Consider the following 17,457-nt stretch of genomic DNA (forward strand, 5'->3'; position numbering starts at 1 on the left):
TTTTAAAATAGCAGGACCATGGAACCATGGTGCTGAAAGCCTGAAATACCATTTAATTGAATCCTTTCACAGTGTAGAAACTGAGGCCCATAAAAATGAAGTCTTGGTGATCACAGGGCTAATTTGTGGCAGGAAATAGAATTCAGCTCTTCCTCCCTCCTCCACCCTCCCTCCCTCCTTTCTTTCCTCCTACCTTCTCTCCTCCCTCCCTCCCTCCCTCCCTCCCTCCCTCCCTTCCTTTATTCGTTTATTCAAACATGCTTATATTCAACAAATGTTGACTGAGCATCTATGCTAAAAGTTCATAAACACCGAGTCTAGTGGGAGAGGTAGATTTTAATCACACAATTATAAAAGAATAAGTGTAACTGGTGCTGGGGCAGGGTCGGGGGGGGGGGGGGGAATGTTCTGTGATGAGAGCTTATTTAGAAGAATCTGAACAAATCAAAGAAGGTGCCAGTGGGAGAGCCCTACTTAAAGAATGAATAGGCACCAACTAGGCAAAGAGGGGAGAAGAGAGTTTTTAGGCACAGGGTCAGCAAGTGCAGAATCCCTGTGGAAAGAGAAAATGGAAAGTAGAGAATGTGAAAAGGAGGCCTAGGGGGCTGGAGCCTCAAAAGTGAGAAGCACTTTCCAAAATTGGAAATGAATAGGTAAGTGGATGTTAGATTATGCAGTCTTGTATATCAGGATAGAGTTTTGTCTTTGTCCTAAATGCAATGAAAAGTTATTGAGCGGTTTTAAGCAGAGGCATGGAGGCGATTGGTGAAGGGCAGACACATTTGTGCTATGCAGAGAGAACTCTACTTGTCGTGGGGAGAACAGAGAAGAGACTAGAGAGGATGGGGTGACCCCAGTCAGGAGATTTTTCCAGCCGGGTACTCTTTCTGTTACACCACATATGTGTCAGAAGCTGTCCCTCAAAACCCAGGCCTCCATTATTCCTAAGCACATGCCTGGATTCCATTTCCCAGAGCCCTTTGCAATTAGGTGTGACCAAATGACCAAGTTTCAGGCAGTGAAATGTGAGCAGAAATGAAAAGTGCTACTTGAAGGGTGTTGCTCAAGACCATACAGCACCTCTTTCATGTTCTGTCTTCCTCCTTTCTGCTGGCTGGATGGCATTGAGGAGAGTGGCATTTTGAAGATAACAGAACAACTGTTTGCCTGGGTTACTGTAGAACCACATGGTAGGAGGCAATTAACAACCTGGATGACTCTTCCAGACTGTCTTATGAGGGAGAAGTAAGCTTCCATTTTTTCAGAGTGATTTCATTCTTGGGTCTATCTGTTACAGCTATTTAACTTGCCCTAATTAATGCAATGAATATGTCTGTCTGTGTTTATGCATTTGTAATATGTCTCATATGGGTCAATGTCTATAAACTTGGAAAACAACTAGCAAATTCATTTACTGGGGACCTACTTATAGTTTTATTGCATAAGTAATTACTTCTCAGTTTATATAAGCCTACAGTCCCTCCTAAACTGACATTCTATGAAATAATTGACTGAGCCATATAAGTGTGATGAATTGTACACTCAGGAATTTCCCATGAGAGGGCACACCTTAAATACTTTAAGTGAGGCTAGTAATTTTTTAAATGTCTATGGTTGGCTTGGGATTTCTCTAATAGAATAAGAAAAGTATAAACAAGGTTCTAAATTATTAATTTGCTAATAGTTTTTCCCTTAGGCCAAGGCTATTTCCTCAGTTGAAATACTCCTTAATTCACTAAAAATTATTTACTAAATTCCAATCCAGGCACCTGGCTAAGGCCTTAACTAGAGTAAATATTGATGTATTAGCTACTATTGATATTAACTATATCCCATTTTAAAGACTAATATATTAGTAGTAGTTTTAGTAGTAGTATTAATATGGTATGATTCTAGTTTGGATAGTAGAGAGTTCCAAAGGTTAAACTAAAAGGCACAGTCAGAGTTGGAAATGGAAACAGAACTTAGTTTTCCCCTCCCTAAACCATGCTCAGTCACTAATTCGCTTGTTATCCGTGACCATCTGAATCAGAATTCTTTGGGGTATAAACAAGTAAAATTCTAAACACCAAATGGCTCAAACAATATCAAAAATGTACTATATTATCTAAGAAAAAAGAAAACTGGGAAGAAGAAATCCTCAGCGACATCATGGAGAACCTGTCTGTGGTGTCCTCTTCAGCAGCTCAGCTTTGGTCCTCAGAGTTGTCCCCTCGTACTCCCAAAAGAACCAAAAGTTCCAAGAAAGGAGTTTTTTCTTTTCTTACATTTCTCTGTAAGAACAAGATAAACTTTTCCCAGAGCCTGCCAGGGAATCCCTCCGGTATCACCTGGCCAATCCTCAACCAGACACTGGGAAGGGAAGTAGAATTATCAGGATTGATTTAGGTGAGTCGGGATTCACCTCCTGGAACTGGGGAGTGGCTCTGAAATACATCGTCAGTCAATAGCTGAACAAAATTGGGATTCTGTCAGATAGAGGGGGAAAGGGTAGAATGGTTATTGGGTAGGCAACTGCCATTTCTAGTCCAACAAGTGATTTTGCCTGTATCGCATTTCATACTGTGGAATGGCCTAGCCTTCTCAGCATTCTTCAAATTTAACTAGATCTCCTTTTTCAAAGATTCTGCTACTGGTACTGATTATTATCTCTTTGTGTGGGAGTGGGGGTTTTGGTTTGGTTTTGCTTTGTATTAATACAGCTGGGTTTGCCATAGAAGAAGCTACTGCATTCCAACATGTCTATGAAAAATAGCTAGAAATTTTTGAAACCAAAGCTTATTCTGCTCTTCAGGTGCTACACTCATATTGAATTATTATTACAGTTTCCTTTCTGCTGAAATTTTGATGACATGGTCATCATTCATTCAACCAAGTGTGACCATTTCAGATTCAGTTAAGTGTCTTTATTCAAGGTGTCCTCATGGGCTCCTTTATTTGTTACAACTGTTTCAAAATTAACAGTCAGATGAGTCAGCAGAACACTACAAAGCAAAACATGGGTCAGGGTTAAACTGAGGAAACAAAACAAACAAAAGGATGAGGCAATTAGAGTGTTGGGAAATTGTTCACAATATAATATTAAATGGAAAAAAGAGGAGGGAAAAATCTATCAATTAAAATGTATGTTTTGTGGAGGGAAATTGATAGGAAAGAAAAGGCATTCAAAGAAATTGGGGGTTCTCTCTTAATGATGAGATTACAGCTGATTTAATTTTTCCCTGAATTTTCATACATTCTTAATAAGAAATGAACATTGCTTATAATAGGTTTATGCTACCCCCTCACTTTCAGTGGCATTGCCCCTTCACCAGCTTCTGGACCAGCCCATTGGAAATGGGGCAGGTAGGGTGTCTTTACAGCAGCAGCCATTGGAATGCGGCAGGTAGGTTTGGACCCTGGGAAGCACCACGAGCCTCCTAGAAACAGCTCCTATTCTGAGAAGCTTCTCACCTAAACTGGATACACAGACATGCTCATAGCATCGGATACATAGACACATTGCCTTTATTTATCGTTCCAAGGCAACTTCTAGAGCTAGTTTCCACCGGGGCTTCTGTCTCCACAGATGTATAATGTGGGGTATGTCTCATTCCCCGCTGCACCTCAGGTTTAGTGTGTATAAAATGACTGGGCTGACAATAGGTATCAGGAGGCAAAGTTGAGAAGCCTTTCCCTGAAATTCAAAGGGCATTTCTGATTTGAAAAAAAAAACACACACCAGAAACTAGCCTTAAAGGAACACAACATGTAGAAGAATATCTCAAATTGGCTAAGTTAAAACACCAGATGCATTCCCATTAAAGTCAAGAATGGGTTCTAATTGATGAAATAACTGCATAAATACGTAATGCCCGTCTCCCAGTCCGGACTTTAGCTCTAGGAGGGCAGCGACTGTGTCTGTCTTGTCCATGTGTATAGCACAGTCCCTAGTACAGAGTAAACACTTCATAAATATTTTTGCAGAAGAAAAGAAGACAAGCAGACACACTGGCTGGTTGGCTGTTTTCACCACTGGTATTTAACTTTTCTTAGCATTGCCATAAGATAATACGTAGAAATTTAAAGTATAATTAACAAAGAGCTAAAATTATTATTTGTAGATTATAAAGTTAAGTACACTGAAAACCCATGAGAAAACTATTCTTAAAAATCAATAAGAAGCTGTATAAAAAATAAATATAAAAATATTTTTATGTAAATTAATAATGCTTAAAAATATAATGGGTAAAAACAAACATCCTATATAATAAAACCCTAATATGCAAATTGACCCAATGTCAGAACAACAGGTCGCTATGACATACACTGACCACCAGGGGGCAGACGCTCAATACAGGAGCTGCCCCCTCATGGTCAGTGTGCTCCCACAGGGGGAGTGCCACTCAGCCAGAAGCCATGGCGTGGTGGGAGCCTCTCCTGCCTCCATGGGTTCCAGACTGCAAGAGGACACAGGCCGGGCTGAGGGATTCCCCCTTCCCCCAGTGCACAAATGTTGTGCACCGTGCCTCTAGTACAAAATATTTAAGATGAAAATAGGAAATGTAAAGGACCTGTCTGAAGAAAAATATAAAACTTTCTAAAAGGCATTTTGCTAAAGGGCATTAAGGCAAAAATTAAATAGAGTGAAGATGTCTCTATTGTAAATGTAATTCCATTGAAAATCACAGGATTTGTATTTGCTAACTTTGAGGTCAACATAAATACTGAAAGGGTAATTAAGGGCAAAGATTTTCTGCCATCAGAACCTCAAAAAGCTAAAATAGTTACAAGTATAGTATTAGTTACAAAAATAGCAGCCAAATCAGTGAAACAATAGATAACCCAAAAAAGACCTTAATACTAAGAATTTGTTTTATAGTGAAATCTACTGGATGACTGAGTCTGTGAACTTTGGAGTCACTCAATCCTGAGATTTCCTCTCAGATCTGCCCCATGTAGGTAAGCAATTTAACTATCTAAGCCTCAGTTCACTCACCTGTAAAATGACGATAAACATAACTATACTAGAATGTTGTTGTAAGGACCAAATTCATTAACATTGAAAATTCATTAAAAATATTTAGCACAGTACCAGAGTATACAATACATGGTAGTAATCAAACCAAGGGAAAGTAAAGAAATCTATAAGAAATGATGCTGGGACAATAAATTTTTTTGAAAAAAACTGTTTATATGTTATATATTTAGGTTTTATACATTATATTTTGCAGAATATGTCAACAGTTTTGAAAGCATTAAATGTAAATGTTAACACTATAAAATAGCTAGTAGGAGATTTTTTTTTCCTAGTGTTGTGATGGGGAGGACTTCAACAAATAAAAGTAATGAAACAGCAATCCAGAGAACAGGCAGAAAGAATAATTTTAACTACAGGAAAATATTTGAGCTGCTCTTTGTAATAGAAAATTCACTGTATGTAAAAATAAAAGTAAACAAAAATCTGATAAAAATACTTTAGCAAGATGTGTGACAGATATGGAGTTGATAACTAATATAAAAATTGCTCTTTAAGATCAATAAAAAATGCTACAACTCAGTAGAAAAATCACATTGGATCTAAACAAATAATTCACAAATTAAAGAATAAATATAAATTTTCAGCAATAATGGAAAATTATTTAATCAATTTTGGAAAATCCAAATTCTGTGTTTGGTATATTTAAAGCCAAAGAAGTTCGTAAAGAAAAACACAGAAATTAAAGTGTTTTGTTCATCTTTATGGCATGAATTGCCCCAAGATGGCTAAAATATGACTAGCATTGTGCAGGTCTCACTTAACCCCTATGTGATGAGGAGTACTTTACATTTTTAAATGAGATATTAGAATTCATTTTTGGTAAATTGCAAAATGCTACTCAATCACTCTCTTTGTCACCCCATGTTCTTCTTTACTTTTCTAACATGGCACATGTAGCTTTCCCATCTGACAATTCCCATATCAAAAATATCGATCTAGATAAGCAGTTCTCAACCTGTGGGTCTTGACCCCTTTGGCGGTAGAATGACCCTTTCACAGGGGTCACCTAAGACCATCCTGCATATCAGATATTTACATTATGATTCATAACAGTAGCAACATTACAGTTATGAAGTAGCAACGGAAATAATTTTATGGTTGGGTCACAACATGAGGAACTGTATTTAAAGGGCCAGAAGGTTGAGAACCACTGATCTAGATGCACATGAACTAAGTAAATGATAAAAGATCCTTGAGGAAAACAGAGAGAAACATAGTTCTGAGTCTTCCTCTCTAACCACTAGCTCTAACAGGGCCAGGGATGAGGCACTCCACCTCTCCAAATGTAAAATGATTAATGCAGTGTTTCTCCCAGGAAGGTCCATCATTCCTCCAGCCCTTCAGAATCAGAAGGCAGGACCTAGAAATTGGCATTATTAACAAGCACCACAATTAATGCCTTGGTACTTAGTTTGAAAACCATGTAATGGCAGACCACCAAGTCCCTTCTAATGCTAAAAATTGAGTATTCTGAAGGAAAAAAAATATGCATGCTGAAGAACAGCTCTACTCTACATTTGAGAGTGACCAACCCACCTCAACTCTCAAATGTCGACTCTCCGATCCTTGTTATATTTGAGATATCCTTAATATCTTTTTAGGGTTGTTCTTTCAATCCCATGCATCAAATTGCATTCATCAAAGCTGCTAGTCTTGAAAGTGCTTTCAGAAGGCACATAAATTCAACCCGGAGTCCTTATGATGCAGACAGTTAATCACACCGTAAAGTTAATGGAATCCAATTTGAATGTAGACACCTCAACAGCTACATTGCATTGACTTCACAGCATTCATAAAATGTGGGTCTCAAAATGAATCACCAGCCTAATGGAAAGTTCAGGAGAGAATGCTGCCCTCTCATTGGTCACTGTCCAAATTTTCAGTTGCCAGGAAAAGGACCAGAGCTGTCAACACAATACTGTTGTCTAGGCAACCAGCCATGCCACTGGGAACTTTTCAACACTTAAAAACATCAAAGTTACACAGAAACTTTCAGATGCTCTTTCAGATTGTTTGGAAAGCCTATGGTTTATTACAGTAATGATGCCCAGGGTCAGACTTCACCTGTCAATTCAGGGCTTCCTGTCATTAACAGCCCCCAAATGGGTTGCCTTTGGGGTGCTCCAGACCCTTGCCTGACTGCCATATAGTGTGTTGCTCCAGTGATGCAAAGTGTCTGGGGTGAGAGGAAAAAGATACTGTTATTCCAAAACCCCAATAATCCATTACTTAACCAACAGGAAATAAAAATGCCACTGGCCCTCCAAGCATCCAGATGTGGTCTCAATGATGTTGGGCATCTACTAGGTGAAGACATCTGGATGATTGATTCTGAGCTTTCCATCCAGACATTTAACCATAGTGGCAACTCAACTTTGAACTGAAGCTGGGTAGAGTTTGCAGTTGCTATGGAGCTATCCATGTGAGCTCCTTTTATTGGGAATATATTTTTTACATTTTATATTAGCATTTCCACCTTGGATTTGATGGTTTTGCCCGAAAGCCTCACCATCCGCAGAACTGCTTGGATCAACCTTCTCAACTCTGCTTCCTGTTCTTCAAACTTTCATAGTCATTGCTAAGCTAAGTGGAAGGAAGACCAAATTCTTTCTTGTTTTCTTTTTAAAAGACGATTGCTGGAGCTACCTATTCTTAACAAGTTATTTATCTGAAGTAAAATCTTGGCACATAAAGGAAGGAGGCAGGGGTCTCAAAATGTCTTCTATACTTTTTTGAGTCTAATATGCTGAGCTGCAAATTTAATCCAGTGAAGTGGTTTCATGCATACGCTCTTCTCAAATTCCTTTTGTACTAAATCTTGATGCATAATGTATAGAGTCTGAAAATGGATGAAGCTACATTTGGAGATGGTTTGAGTTGCTTTTTTTTTAAGCAAGCAAAAAATGAGCAGGTTTTGTTGTTGTTGTTGCCTTTTTTAACCCTTCTTACTCAAGCACATGGATTCTGTCTTCTCAAAGCTGCCTTCCACACAATGTTTCCTGTCCTTTTTTTCTGTCGGAAAGCTTGAAATGTCAGAAGTTTTCATTGAAAATGTGAAGGGTGAATGAGACTTGTTCCTCCCAGATTCCCCCACTAAAGCAGCAAATAGAAAGGTAAAACCTTCTGATTGATATCCTGGAAGATAATTTCATAACCAAATAAGTATGAGGAGGATCTTATTGAATAAAATGCTTCCTAGTACTCCATAATTGAATCACCCTGAAGACTGTGGCCACAGATAGAATGCCAATCTATGTGTTGGGGGGAGAAGGTGCGGCAAACGCCCAGAGACAAATTTCTACCAGGACCAACCAAGGCCAAAATGGTCAAAATGGAGATGGCCAGGCAAATTGTCAAAGGCTCCAAAGAATCACAGAGACTTGCCTACAATCTCACACTTATATCTCAATGGGTCAACACATTTGTAATGTTCTGTTTCATCATTTGCTTATTTTTACATATCACTTAAACACAATGTAAATTATACTGGCAAGAGAATTGCAGCTAAAATGAAATCTGGGCTCAAGTCCTAAGTCTGACCCTACACAGTTATGTGATCTTAAACTCACTTGCTCTCACTGGTTTCAATTTCATCATCTGTCAAGTAAGAAGAACCATTTCCCTTGAGTTACCATCTGCATCTGGGACCACTGGGTAGGGTGGAGGGACAAATGGGTGGATAGAAAAGTACTTTATAAGGTCTCCAGCTTCATGGACCCTGCTAGATTCCTCTCTCAGTTGGGTTAACTATTGTTTTCTCCTGAGAAAAATGGTGGCATCGTTGACTCTTTCCCACATCCTTCTTCATCCAGGTTTTCCCCAAAGCCATGGATGGGGTGAACAAGATGTTCTAAGGGGGACTTCCAGCTACCACACAGCTGACCACTTCTCAAGGGCTCCTGTATGCAGCCCCTAGAGCTTTGAAGCAGACAAGGCCCTACCCATGACATTTAAAATCATGCCTTCCAATAAGTACAGATAATCAGTACCCCCAGCCCAACATTTCTCATGGCCTCCCCTCATCTTGTTCCTGACCTTGTGATTAAGCTTTTTGCTATTGTTTGCCTCACCTCCCCTGCTTCATAATTTTACTTTCTGGTTTGAGTCGTTTGATTCTCTTCTCCATCATGATTCAAATCATTCACTTAATCACACTCCCTTTATCCACTCCACCTTGGTCTTAGCACCTTTCACCACAGCCCTATGAATAGGACATTGATAAAAAGAAAAGTTACATATGGGTGTAGGAGCTAAGATGTATGTGCCTCCCAAAACAAGATGTATAAGGGTTTCTGCAAGCCCTGGGACTTTTTCTCTTTGAGAGCTATAGGCTTAAAATAATTAGACATTTTCTAATTCTATAGGAGAAGGTGGCAAGAGGAAAGGGGGTAGTTTTTCCTCTCTCACCTCACCTTCCTAATTTAAATGTTACCACACACCGGTAAACATATGTCCTGCACTAGCCGGTTTGGCTTGGTGGATAGAGCATCGGCCTGAGGACCAAAGGGTCCTGGGTTCGATTCTGGTCCAGGGCACGTACCTTGGTTGCAGGCTCCTCTCGGCCTGGGCTTTGGTCAGGGTGCGTACAGGAGGCAACCAATAGATGTGTTTCTCTCACATCAATGTTTCTATCTTTTCCCCTCTCTTCCACTCTACCTAAAAATCAATGAAAAATATCCTTGGGTGAGGATTAACAACAACAACAAAAAAACATATATCCTGTTTGTGCCTCCTCATTTAGACCTTAATCCATAGGTGAAGTGTTGAATGGGAAATTAAGACTAAATCAAATTCAAATCCAATCCCCATAATTTCATAATAAGATAGACTTTACTAAACATTTTTACAAATTTTCTACAATGTAGGGATAGCAAGACTATGCCTGCCTTGTTGATTGTAGTGTTTCTAAAACCTAGCACACAGAAGGTGTTTAAAATTGATTTGTTGCCTGAACAAATACATAAGAAGAAAAAACAAAGTAATATTTGAAATATTCCTTATTATCTGATGCTGATAGAGAGTAAAGTTAATGATTTAGAGAACAAGTATCCAGCAGTACAGCTCACTAATACCTTTTAAAACGTGTTGATGCTCATAAATCCAAAATAAACGACCTGTAAAATCACTTAAGAAGAAATAATACGCATTTAATCAGGCTTCCAGAGGAAAGTCTGAGGGAAAAGCTGAGAATTTTAAGAAGAATTATTAAATCCCTTCAAATTCAATCACTTGCCGATCACAGACACGCCACATGTCCCACTGCCCACAGGGCTGTCACTTTAGACAATCTCACTCAGCCCTTCATTGTGAAACTCCTAAATTACAGCTGCCTCCTGGAGCCAGAGGGAAAAGCTTTGGATCAGCTGAAAAGGGTAAGTCCTCTTACAGGTCTACCCAGCATGCTTTTCCACATTCCACAGAAGCACCTTAAATAAAGGGGGAGAAATAGAACACATCCCCCGCATCCTAAACCCAGCATCTTCAAAGTCTTACACACAGCTTTAGCTTCAAGTCTAAAGGGCTCTTCCTCTGGCAAATAAAATTCAAAACACTGTGAAATGCCAGTCTGTGCCTCTGTTTTATAATCCTGTTGAAGTTTTTGGACTTTAACAGTGTTTTAGTACCTTCCATTCCATCCTGGATTTTACCTTTTAGTCTGCTAATGAGAGTTACTTTACCTTTCCCGGAGTTTGATTAAGGTCCTGAGGGTGGTAGTAAAATAGATCCATCTTTTTGTTACAAACTCAATTAACAGAAGTTGGAATTGCTCTCTTCAACAAAGTTAAATAAATTGTTAATGAGAAATTTACCTTCACTTGATTCACTAGTTGCCTTATTAGCTTGAAGTCAACACTATTAAAGGAGAAGATGTTTATTAAAGCTTAAGGTGTTTGCTGGATTGAATGCTAAAAAGAAGATGGCAGGATAGCACCACTGACGCTTACTTCCAAAACCCAGAGTGATCCGTCCCAAGTGAGTCCTCAACTGGGGGTCTCCTCATCAGGGAAAAAGCAATTTACCCAGTAGGTCAATATGCCCACAGTCCTGGGTAGCATCTAAGCCTTCTTTTCAGCCACTGCCATGAGCGCATTTTCTAAGCCGAATAGACTTTGGCCTGAAGACAAGGTCATTCCGTTGCAGGTGAATCTGAATACCTGTCTTCCTCTGGGATCGAATGAACTAAGACATGTTGGAGGAAGTCATCTAGAGCACATGACTACTATTTGACCTTTGAACCGGACACAGGCCATCAGTATCTCCTTATTTCCTCTTCTGACCTGGGAATACACATTCTGTCCATCATTCCCCCAGCGGAAACTGTTTTCAAGGACACAGCCCAGAGAGAGCAATGTGTTGTGAAGACCATCTGGACAGTATATGTGACTGACCCAGTTAGGGCTTCTATATAAACTTTTAAGATTCTGGCAGGTGTATACGGAGATCTATTCAACTTGTGGTCACCCAAGACAAGTCTCCTAGGTTAAGTTCCCTTTGTGTGTTAAAACTGCCACCTACCAATCTATAGTGGTCTGCCTCTTTCTTCAGTCTCTCTCTGCCCTCCATATGTAGGGGCCAGTTTACAAACCAATAAAAACCCACCCCCATAAATGTCAGGAGCATAGGAGAAGGAGTCTTATTAACTCATGAAAGTGTACATCCAGACCTCAAAATCACCACCCAAAAACTCCATAGTAACTTTCTGATGTGTCATTTCTAAAATTCCTCATTTTAATAGTCAGGATCAGGCAAAGTTGCAAGGTTATTCAAGATTCTTTTCAGTCCCTTCTCCATTTCTCTCTCAAAAATGCTCTACTGCATCCCTGTTGTAGAACCTGCAGGCTAGTTGAGTCTAGTCCATCTCAAGCTCCCCATAGTCAATGTATGGCCTTGCCGAGGCTAACAAGCTAAATGTCTCATTCCCCAGAGTTCCCTAGAGCTTAGGTTCCACATGAGACCAAGTATCAGCCAAGTGGATACTCCCTGGGAGATTCAGATGATGGAGATAGACATCAAGGTGGATGCTGCACTCCACTACTTCTGCTAACCAACACATTGTGAAGACATGTGGGGACTCTATCAGAGGCCCCAGGGTCCAGACACTAGCACTGTGGTTTCCAGAGGCAAGTGGAGGACATTTGTTTTGTTGGTGATGGTTGGGATACATGTGGTGAGGTACAAGAGCCAGCAGTTGTAGAGGTGACCTCCTTCTTAGTCAACTTGATCATGGCTGCCTCAGTTGGCCATTTCTAAAGTGTCATTTTAAGGTGTAATTCCTGGAAGTTCTGCTGAAAGGCTCATCCTCAGGCCTTCTAAGGATTTCTGTAAGCTCCTTATTCCTTGTATGAAATCCATTTCCCCTAAAAATAGGTAGACTGAATTCTGTTATCTACAACTCAACTCTGACAGAAACACTTCTTCCTGTATAAGCAACCAAGTTCCTTAATGCTTTTCCTCCCGCATCTTCTCAGATGAAATGAGTTGATAAACTAATTTATAATAAGGACATAGTTAATAACTAATAAAGTAATCTCTTATGGGTACTTGCCTTAACCCATGCCAAAATATTCTAATGGTGAATTTCTAATCATGAATGGTTTACAATGTTGATGGGAATTTTCTTTTCCCTAGATGGGAGGCAAAGGTTTTTTAAATTATAAAGAAGTTGTTGTTAGTTGCTAATGAGATGATAATGGTGATGGTGCAGTTTAAAAGCCTAAGAGAGCCCTGGTTGGTTTGGCTTAGTGGATAGAGTGTTGGCCTGTGGACGGAAGGGTCCCAGGTTCGATTCCAGTCTAGGGCACATGCCTGGGTTGTGGACTCAGTCCCCAGTGGGGGTTGTGCAGGAGGCAGACATTCAATGATTCTCATCATTGATGTTTCTATCTCCCTCTCCCTTCACTGAATTCAATTTAAATAAATATTTTAAAAAATAAAATAAAAGCCTGAGAGAGCTGTTTCAACATGAGCTGACATCTCACTGAGCTGACTTTTCCAACTCCCTTCTCCTGCCCCAGTACACCCTCTAACCAGGGCTAAAAACACCTGGTCATCACTCAGTTTCTCACTTCTCACTTTAGACCTGTCCCATGGAGCTCTCTGAAATCAGAAGGACCTTCCAGGAAAGAGAAAACCTGCATCATAAAGAGTTGAACAAGGGTTCCAGACTCTCCTTGAGAGCCAATAAGATACACTCAAAGAGAAGACAAAGAAACAGGCAGGTGAAGAAAGCAGTAGAATAGAGTGGTGATTGATGATGTCCATCTGCACCTCCACAATGTTCTTGGACCAGCTCCATCCTGACACTTGGGGAGAGGTGAGGCTCACCCTGGCCTCCAGGAGCCCAATGCACAGGGGAATAAAAGACATTTCCATTTCTTGATCACTTCTGTGATATATCTCCACTAATTTCATTCACTCAACAAACAGTTTGTGGTTGTGTTTTAGTTGTAGACATGGATGTATGAGCTAGGTTTTTTGATCCCTTATCTAGGGAGCCAGCATGAATTCTACAAAGCAAATTCAGTGCAGAATGTTCTCAATTATTTGAGGCAAGTGCTACAAAGGAAGACCATAGCACATTGTCTGATGGGGGAAGGGGATAATGTAGTCTGGGATTTCATGGGATGTGTTCCAGAAGAAAAGCCATTCCAGCTAAATCTTAGGGACTGAGCACAAGTTAGCCAGGTTGTAGGAACAGCATGAGTAAAGGCTCTGAGGTTGGAAGGAGCTTCAGCCAATGAGGTACAATGTATTATCCCCACTTCACACATGAAGCAATAAAGCCCTAGAGAGTTTAGATAACTTCCTAAGGTTACACAGAACATAAGGTAGTACGAACCCAACGATAGCTTCCTTACAGACAATCCAGCCTCTTTGAGAGGTAGAGACAAAGACACTCAGCAGACTTTAAAAATAATTATCAAGAGACTCTGTTGTGCCCATTAAGGCCACCCTTCCCCCTGAAGGAGCTGAGGACAGATTTTCACTTTCTCACTCTACTGGGCCCGAGACTAAATTAAATGAAGAAACCTGCTATTTCTGATGCAAAAGTCCTGGGTGCTTTTTGGGAATGAAACCATCCCTCCTCCCTGGGGCCTTTCATACCATTATGGTGCAGTCCCAAACTATCCCCAGTGGAAAAAAAAAAACGGGGCTTTGCGGTAAAGAGCCTATTCAAACAGCTCCTGATTTCTATAAAAGAGAGATGTTTTGATCTTTGAAACAGCCAAAAAGGACAGTTTGATCTTCCTCAAATTCATTTATTTTAGATTCTTGCAAATTTCTTTTCTGTAGGTTTACCTCCTTAGAAAACTCAATATTCAATTGAACAGTGACTTTTATATATTGAAATGCAATATTGAATAGCTGAAGCCTAATAAATGCCATCCTGGCTGTATAGGATATTTTAAAAATCATAAAAGGGCCGATTGAGCCCGATCCAGGCAAAGATGACAAAGCGAATTCAATGCTTCTTTTGAAAATGAGTCATGGTCAGAAATACTCACTTTGACCAAAAGCATTTCTTTGAATGCCAGAGGTAAATTTGCTCACTTTCATTTTCTGCCTGGGTTTCAAGTCGGCCCTGCAGAACTGAACAAAATCAGCTGCGAGAGGCCCTGGCAGCTGCTCCAGATGTAAATGTGAACAGGATAGAGAGGTTGGGCCTATTCCCTTCATGTGTTGCTTTCAAATTATGCAGATGATATTCAGATATGGATTGATCAGGCTTTGTATATTTTTTCAGGCAGGAGTAAATCATGGCTGTTCTGTGCTGCCTTAACATTCCCCAGGACTACCCTTTCTTTTACTTAGAAAAAGGATTTTTTCTTATCATGAACCTCCAAATTACTGGCAAGGGGAGAATCTGACTTATGTTCCCAGTCACGGGGGGCTCGGGGGAGGACAGGCACAACATACTCAATCGATTAACGGAAAGGAACAGCCTTTGATGTGAGGGAACCTTTCCAAATTTCATTTAAGACATAAACAATCTGTGGGAAATAAACGTTCTCAATCAGAACCTCTGCTCTACTCCTCAGTGCAGCTCAGCTGGAGGAACCTCGGTTTTAACTATTTGTAGATGATTACTCAGTCTGAGAACGTGTTCTTTTCACGGCCCTTTCAACATTAGGCTCTTTAAGAAGACGGAGAACTTCATTCTCCATCTGCTCCAAAATATACAAAGAATTGTTTACCTTTATTCTCCATCTTCTTCTCATGTGAACTTTTTTCCTCACATACATGTTTTAGGAAAATGCAGAGTAACAGTAAAAAAAAAACAAAAAACCCCAGTTATTTTGTAACAGCCCTCTCCTCAGTGACCTCAGAAGGTCTGATGGTATAAAGTATTAGAAGAATGTCTAGGTTTTGTACACTCCCACTATCAGTTAAAAAGCGGATTGGAATTGGGAAGGGAACTGGGGCCAGGAAGAACAGTCAGGAACCATTTGGAACAAGGAGGTGGAGAAAAAGGAGGAGTCAGAGTCACGCAGAAGAATATGGGTCCCATTCTCAGGAACGGCAAATTTAAGAGGAGGAACCAAATGTGGTGTCGGTTTACAGATCATAGTTTGGATTTTGAATAAATTTGATTTTACATGTTTCCTCGGGTATCTGAGCATAAATATCAACTCTTAGTCACTGTCTAAGAGCCTAGATTACTTTGGTATTTCATGGCAGATGTTTCTCCTATAAACAGGAACATGAGAATGTTCCAAAAAGGGATACCTGAGCCCTGGCATGTTCTGCACTGGTTAGACCACATCTAGGAAACTATGCCACCATCAATGTGGCTATTGTATTTCTTTTCACCTAAGCACTGTCAGTTCTTCATGGTAGTTAAGATGATAAAATGTCAGGATAGCAGTTAACATCCTAGAGAAATTTCGCCCAAAAAAGAATGACTTGGAGATATTATGACAGCACTGAAGATCTGTCGTGTGAAGAGGGATTTGATGGGCCCCTTTTGCTCTAGAAGAGAGGTTCTGTGGGAGTTACAGGGGTTGGGGAGATAATATTCACAACTGCAGAAACCCCAAACAATGCCTTGCTGAAGTAATGAGTTTCCTATCAAGGAAGACACTCAAGCAATAGTGGGATATGCTCCCCCCGGCCCCCCCCGGAAGGGAGGTTATAGAAGAAGGAACTTCCACATTCCTGGATAATATCAGAACTGGTAGGGACTCTCAAAGTCATGAGTTCAGTTGTCCATGGTGTAAGGAAACCCTGACAGTCCCCCTTAGCGCTTGTTGCCCTGCCAACAAGCACACACTTTCCTTATGACAGCAGGGCTTCAAAAACATTCTTCGGAAGCCAATTACAAAAGTAGCTTCAACATCTCAGATCCTTTTGAGTAATTTTTCATCTTGAGACCATCAAAATCAATTCTACAGGAAAATGTCTCTCTTTATCCACCACATGGCATGCTGGGTGCATAGCCAAAGGAAATAAATCTGTATATCAAAGAGATATCTGGACTTACCTGTTTATTGAAGCATTGTTCACAGTAGCCAAGATATGGAAACAACCTAAGTGTCCATTAACAAATGAATTAATAAAGAAAGTGTGAGATAGATGATGATGATGATGATGATGATGATAGATAGATAGATGATAAATAGATAGATAGATGATAGATAGATAATGAAGTATCATTCAACCATTAAAAAGGAAGTTCTTCCAGTTGTGACAACAAGGATGAACCTGGTAAACATTATGCTAAGTGAAATAAGCAAGACACAAAAACACAAATATCTCACTTATATGAGGACTCTGAAAAAGTTGAACTGATAGAACCAGAGGGTAGAATGGTGGTTGTCAGGTTGTTAGGGGCTGGGGGAGGAAGGACATTGAGGAATAGGGAGACGTTGGCTGAAGTTTATAGACATTCAGTTATGAGTAAGTTTCTGGGCTTCTGGGGATCTAATGTACAGCATGGTGACTATAGTTAATAAAGCTACAATGGATATTTGAAATTTGCTAAGAGAGTAGGTCTTAAGTGTTTTTACCCCCCGCCCCCCCCCCCCCACACACACACACATGTAAGGTAACTATGTGAGATGATGGATGGTTAACTAACTTGATTGTGGCAATCAGTTCATAATGTATACACATATCAAACCATCCCCTGGACACCTTAAATATATACAATTTTATTTGTCAATTATATTTCAACAACCCTGAAAAAATAAAAGAAAGTCTCTGTTAGGAGTGAGTAAACTAAACTATCCACGGTTTTAAAAAGAGCAGTTGATAATTAATATTCATAAAAGAACTTGAAATAGAGGACACCAAGCAACTCAGAGACAAAATCCTGAGCTGAGGTAACTGAGTATACAAAGATAGGCCCACATATCTTTTGGGCTGTTAACTCTCTAATAGGTACTTGGGGAAAGGGACTAATATTTTTTAGAAGGAAATGGAGGCTTCATTTCCTT

This window comes from Myotis yumanensis, unplaced genomic scaffold (assembly GCF_028538775.1).
Source record: "Myotis yumanensis isolate MYYU_CA2020_CCGP unplaced genomic scaffold, mMyoYum1.0.hap1 SCAF_13, whole genome shotgun sequence".
In the NCBI taxonomy this organism is placed as follows: domain Eukaryota; kingdom Metazoa; phylum Chordata; class Mammalia; order Chiroptera; family Vespertilionidae; genus Myotis; species Myotis yumanensis.